This window comes from Pseudopipra pipra, chromosome 2 (genome assembly GCF_036250125.1).
Source record: "Pseudopipra pipra isolate bDixPip1 chromosome 2, bDixPip1.hap1, whole genome shotgun sequence".
NCBI lineage: Eukaryota > Metazoa > Chordata > Aves > Passeriformes > Pipridae > Pseudopipra > Pseudopipra pipra.
In genome coordinates this window covers 96,894,224-96,901,086 of record NC_087550.1, presented here as the reverse complement: position 1 = coordinate 96,901,086, position 6,863 = coordinate 96,894,224, and the positions used below count along the sequence as shown (strand labels likewise).

The 6,863-nt window shown below is 35.5% G+C and overlaps 1 long non-coding RNA gene across 1 annotated transcript; it reads right to left on the bottom strand.

Moving 5' to 3' along the window:
* Positions 1–5,049: 5,049 nt before the first annotated feature.
* On the bottom strand, positions 5,050–6,544 carry LOC135407096 (uncharacterized). Its single transcript, XR_010426696.1, has 2 exons — positions 6,449–6,544; positions 5,050–5,298 (listed from the first exon to the last, which is right to left on the bottom strand). It is a non-coding gene; the product is annotated as an uncharacterized LOC135407096 (long non-coding RNA).
* Positions 6,545–6,863: the final 319 nt, after the last annotated feature.

Below are 6,863 nucleotides of genomic sequence, written 5' to 3'. Positions count from 1 at the left end.
TAGTTTCTTTCTGTTTCTTACCTGTCATAGTTTAAACCCAGACGACAAGTCCCACAGAGAAGCTTGCTCAGTCTTCCACCCAGTGGGATGGAGGAGAGAATCTGAAGGATGAAAGTGAGAAAATTTGTGGGTTGAGATAGAGACAGTTTAATGGGTGAAGCAAAACCTGTGCATGTAAGAAAAGCAAAACAAGAAGTTCATTCCCCGCTTCCCATCAGCAGGCAGGTTTTCAGCCATCTTCAGGAAAGCCTGGCTCTATCACCCAATATTTCTATATTATCAACAGCATTTTCAGTGCAAATTCAAAACACAACCCCATACTAGCTACTGTGAATAAAATTAACTCTAGTCCAGGTAAAACCAACACTTTACCTCACACTTTTCCCCTGCTCTGGCATGGGGTTTCTGTAGGCCACAGTTCCTTCAAGAATATCCACCCAGCTGCTCTGCTATGGCATTCTCCATGGACTGCAGTGTAGGCATCTGCTTTGTCATGGTCCACCGTGAGCTGCAGGGGGAGACAACCTGCTCCACTGTAATCTTCTCCATGGTCTTCACCAGTTCCTGAAGCACCTTATCCTACTATGACTTTGGTGTTTCCTCTGTTGTTTCTTACTCTATTTGTTCTCTCACTCTATTTGTTCTTTCTGCCAACATAATTTAAGAGTATTTTCCCAAAAGTGTCACCAGTTAGGCTGAAATTCTCAGCTGCACCCTGTAAGCCATTTGGAAGCGCCTGTCTCCAGCATGGGGCAGCTCTGGCCTCTACTCACAGAGACCATCCTGTAGACCCCACCTACCCACACCTGGGAACTTAAATTCAATACACTTCCCTAAGTCAACATAGTCCAATAAATATTAGTGAATTTATAAAAGTTTTTAGGCTTCCAGTTCATGTAAAATATAACTTTCTTGAACACTGTCAAAGAAGATGCAAATCTTCTGTTTGTATATTCATTTATATCCATGCATGCATTTAGGTATCATATATATCTACATTGAATACCGTTAAACTCTCCAGGATGGAAATATTCTAATTATTACTTAATTTGTATTAGCTTTTGCTTAACTTTGTACAGTTGTGCAGTGTAACACGTAATACAGGATAAATTTCCTTAACCAAAAACAGTGAGAGGAATTCTGTATAAGGCTAATTATCCTTTTTTTTTAATAAATTGTAATTTTCTGAAATAAAAAATATTTCTTCAGTAAAATGTTTAAACATTTCTTCTAAAATTCAGTGTGTATTTTGAAAGCAATGGCGTTGTAGGAGTAACTGTTGACCGTATTGTGCTGTACACACCATGCAGTTCAGTCTACAACATAATTTCTAAGCTTGTATTTCCTTTGAAAATTCAGATGACTCTGATCTGGTAAAGCTTCCCTATTTCCTATATTTCATCTTAGACAGTGAGTGCAAAAAAGATGAGGAAATAAGACAATATCTTCCTAATCATCCTGAAGATATATGAAGAGTAGACAACACATGAAAAGTAATAAATAGTTAAGTCTGCAATTCTGTTCCTATTTCTCTGTTCTGTACTTCATGGAAGAGTTTTTAACACTCTTTTGCTATAATTTACTCTGATTTACACACCACAATATTATCTCTTGGGTGCATATGTTCTCCTGTTTCAAACTTCATCCCCTAGTCTATGGCCAGCTAAAAACCTCCATCTTGAAAACCACCTGTATTGCCAACTCCCTTTTGTTCATATGCAAATAGGCATTGAATAAAACTATATTCATTTTTCATGTTATTCTAAACTATCAGGGGCCTTGTTAACCGTGATTTCAGGAGTTAGAAAAACAGGAAAGAAGCCAGCAACTGAAAGCTGGTGAGTTTACTTTTATCACTGCTTTGCTACTGGTTCCGGCTTCTCCCTCTGTTTCCTTGGAAACGGATACTGGGCAAGCAAAAACAAGGTAAGGGTTTTAAAATATTGACTTTAAAAACTGCTTCTTGTTCTGTTTCCTCTGGATCCTGTCCTAAGAAACAAGAATGGAAATACTCAGCAAATTACCACTCTATTGTAACATATGCAAGTTGTTACTATAGCATGGGTAACAGAGAGATCTTTGGTATGTCCTTTTGCCTTGTTTGCTTATACCTTTTTAAGATACAACTGTACTGTTAAAAAAAGAGAGAAAGAGAAGCCAATGGGAAAACAGCCAAAGCCAACCTCTCTGTCACATTCAGCTGCTCTATGAGCAATACAATTGCCAGTGTAGAAGGATTGGCCTCGGGCACTTAATGCTAAATTGAACAAAGTTTCAATTATATTTATACCAGAAACAGTGTAACAATGTAAACATTCCCCCAAATCTATTCTTCTCTAATACAAGAAATCACATCCTTAAAATATGTTCTTTAAAAGCTTAGATACATTTCTTTCCCCTGAGATTGATGTAATTGGAGAATTATCCATACCTTTTTGGTCTGTTATTCAAATCTATATGCTTAGCTGAAACATATCTGAACCTTGATCAACAACTCTAGCTGGAGAGCTTGCAAGAACCAAATATTTTAGCATTTTGGTTTTGATCCCCATCAGAAATACTGAAACAAGATTATTTTTGACAGTAGTTTTAGTCCTGGCCAGAACTAAAACCACATTCTGCTAAAACATATTAGATATATTTCTACGATTAAACATGAGCAAGTTGAATGCTAATGCTTGAGGAAACTGATTTTTCTTTTGGTGTTGTAGACTTGTATGTGTTAATTATAAGCTGACAGATATCCATCTTATTAACCTCTCATTTAAGATGATTTTGTTAGGAGTATCACCTGGTCCTCTATAGCAAAGTAGGTTGAAATCTCAATGGCAGTGCTTGGCTGTGCAGGACAGCCTTTTTCATTTAAGCTGTGTTAGTGGCAAGTGCAAACTCTGATAAGTACTGTTATTTATACAGCATAAGTTGCTGCTACAAGTGTTGTGATGAGCGTACAAGTCAAAACAAAATCCACTGTGTATTCAAGATTTTTAAGCTACCAGATAGCTAGTTTCTTAATGGCAAACTTTCATTCTGTAATGTCTGTGTTTCCTTTCTATTTTTTTGGTCCCTAGCAAAATAAAATTGTTCAGTTTAGGCAGTACTGGAGAACAGGTGAAAGAAACAACAAAGATTGAGTTAAAACATACAAATGCTATAGATATTTTGCACAGTATGTTTACAATTCAGAGACAATTGCTCAGGCTATCAATAACAGGAAACAGGGAGAGCTTTTGCTCTGACTTCTGTGCCTATACTTAAATTGTGTAGCTACTAGGGAACTTTTATCATACTGGATCCATTTGGATTTTTTTAAATACATTTTCCATACTACTTTTTCCAAGTTTAGGTTTTGATTTTATCTTCCTTTACAATGACTTCACAGTGCTAAAAATCACAGACTGCAGAGTAAATCAGCCTAATCTATCCATATCCTTTCCATCCTGTAATGTTCCTTAGGAACTGAGAGGACTTCAGTGCTTTAGAGGGGCTGTTGGTTGAAAGAGGCAATGCAGTAGAAAATCCTGCATTAAAAGAAATGATGGTGTAAAAGGTACGTGATGCTGTGAAACAAAAATGCATTCATGAAATGCAAGTCAAAAAGCTTATCTGACTACCCTTAGATCCTTTCCCATCTCACTTTGCTACCAAATAGTACTACTAAGGCACATTCAAGCCCCCACAAAGGGTTGAACATCATTCTTTGAAGAAAGTGTACAAACAATTAGTAAAGTATGCTACATTCATCAATTTTGAGTGTTTGTTTTAGTTTTTTTTACGTGCAATACAGTAAGGTACAATTCTGGAGGATTTGTTTTATCTCTATCATTTCCCCCTTCCTCTGCTTGTCTGAGTATCTGTGTCAAAGAGAAACAGGTGAACCTGAGTTTTCTATTCTCAAACTGGTCATTTGATCATGAATACTATTCCTTTAGTCATCTATGTCGCCAGTATCAGCTTCCGCTATCATCAGAATGAAGAGAAAATAAATAAACAATAATAAAAATACTAATAATTAAAAAAAGAACCTGCATGAAAGGAAATATTGTCAGAAAATACTAGAAATACTTTAGACAATGGCATTTTTAGTAAATAATTCCAAAAGCTCTTTTGGGGAGCAAAGCCCCAAAGTGCCTAGAACTCTCTGAAAAAGGTTAGATATACTCTCACTGTCTTCTGTTTCAGAAATAATCCTGTGTTCTTAAGGACAGTTTCTCTGTATACTTCAGATTTTTAACCGTTATATCCAGAAGGAACAGGAAAATAAAGCACTAGGTTGACCACAATGTTCTGGAGGTTGACTTTACTTTGTCCATAGATTCACTTGTTTCCTTTAATCTATGTGCTTGTTTCCAGTGTTAACCTGCTCTGTTCCTCTTCTGAAAGAATGCTTTAGGCCAAAAAGTTAATTTACATGGAATCACCTTTTCCTGTTCTTCTTGATTGACTCTCAGTGGTTAAATACACTGCTTCATTGTATTTCTATCTACAGACCTATATTTTCATTACTATTAGAATAGAACTTGGTTCAGGAAGGTAGGATTTGGGTTTGAACTCTTTATTTATTTTTTTTTTTTTCCTTTGAAAGCAGGCCACTGAGTTAGGAATCATATCTGTATAATCACAAAAAAGGATGTTTTTAAATTCATACCAGAGTCTAATAGCACATAAGACCATGAACACTTCAAATGGAAGAAAACAGCTAAAAGAACTAACAGAGAGAGCTACAATAGCCAAATAGAAGGGCAATGATATAATTCTCCTCCAATGAATGAATTTATAGCGTGAAACCAAAATCTTCCATTTCTGTTATTCTCATGGATGTAAAAACATTAATCAAGTATTTGATAGCTTTGGGCACAACCACTGTGTTAATGTTCTGCCTAAGACCTGAAGCTTCTATTGATATCACACAAGCTGCATATCTGGGCATGTTTATCTGAACTGGAATTAACTTCAAAAGTAAAGGATGATTGACTAAATAGCACTGAGGCATAATAGCTTGAAGTACACTTGTCATATTCAATGCAAATTCTGAAAACAACAAATAGATACTTGTCAAAACTTGTCATTTCTATGCTATTGCATGATGATAAAATGCACAGTGTTTTAGGTGCCTCTTGTCAACAGAATGTAATTAACTGTGGCTACATCTAGGTAGTGTTTTTGCTGAGAAGATCAACAGCTCTGATTCTCTCTGCAGGGAGTGTATTTGTTTAGAAAGGTTCCTAGCTTTTCTGAAACTCTGTCATCTGGTTCTCTCCAGGGGTTTCAAAGCAATCATCCCCCTACTCAAAGGACCTAGTAACAAAACCAAATATGACATACCAAAAATTAACACTTGCACAAGCTCATGAAACATACTTGGGGTTTTCATCTTGTAAAAAAATCTTCTGTTTAAAGCAGTTTAATCCCAAGCTTTGTTTACGAATTACCACTCTCTAGTTCACACTGCAGCAAAATTCATTGTCTTTGTACAAGATTATTTGATGCTTAGGTGAAATCCAACTAGCAAGGAAAAGCTGTTTTTTTTCTTTGCTCTGTCATTACTGATAATATGCATAGTGAATAATAAAATTCTCACGTGCATCAATATAGTATATTTTATGATTATTAAGAAATCTGACAACTAAAAGGAAACCTAGATTTGAGGCTTAGCAGGTTTGTAATGATAAAACAAAGCTTAGTGAGCATAATGCTGCTTTAGATGCTACATCTCAGTCTATGCTTTTTAAGGTGTGATTTTTTATTCTGAAACTCAAGGGAACACATTTTATCACATTTAACACATCATGTTTTCAACTGCCCAAAAGTCGGCGTCGAAGTGAAATTAGTGTCTGCTGTAGCTCCACTGTTTAACTCATATAAAAGACCCTTTTCTTTTCAGGTTTTGCCTCAGTGAAGGAGAAGTTCCCTTGAGAGAAGTGTAAAGGAGTTCAGTATTTAAAAAGGCTAACTTTAAATATACAAGGTTTGGTGCCCTGTGCTTCCACGACAGTTGTGAGCAACATAGGTTTCTGTAAAGAGTGATTTAGAACATTCATTTAATGTAGGATAGTCTGAACAGCCCCAACCAAATCTTGTATCTCTGTATTATTTCTGAAGCAGAACTTTTTAAAGCTCCATGAAGCCGTGATTATTGCATCTCTAACTTCCCTCAATCATTTCGCTATATCAACTTGAGAAAAAAATGCAAGGGCAACAGCCAGTGTTTTAGATAATGAATATTATTTTCATATTCTTATTAATGAACAAAACATTTGTAAAATCCAATTAGATTCCATATTCTCTACTGACTTTTTGTAAAAAGCACACAAATGTATTTTATGAAAGTATTCTACACTTTTACTTCTTTAAATAACTGTTTTGCAAATATTTGTATTTTTCTCTTGTTATCATTATTTAGCACTAAAATTCAAAACACTTTTTTCAATACTTAATGAATAATTACCTTGGTTACTTCTCTAAGAGATTCTGTAAATGTCACAATCCTTCCTCCTCAGCATCTTCTTGTCAAGAATCTTCAAAAGAACAGACTTTCATTTAACCATAGAAGCCAAAAGCACATATAATAGGCTTTTGGAGAACAATTTTTGATTCTTGCAAGATTATAATAGCTTCCCAGCAGAAATGTTATTTATTAACAGAGAATGTAGTCAACTGCAATTTGCAAGTCACTATTAGTCCCAGAAACTTGCTCTCAAGAGGATATGCTTTACACCAGAAGCTGTAGAGAATAGCTACATGTGTCTCCAGTCATATAATTTCATTGTACTCTATATGAATGCTAAGGAGCTAACAATGAGTTTGATTAGTTTCCAGCGTTTTGCGATTGTTACTAACTTTTTCTGAAGGACTTGCATTTT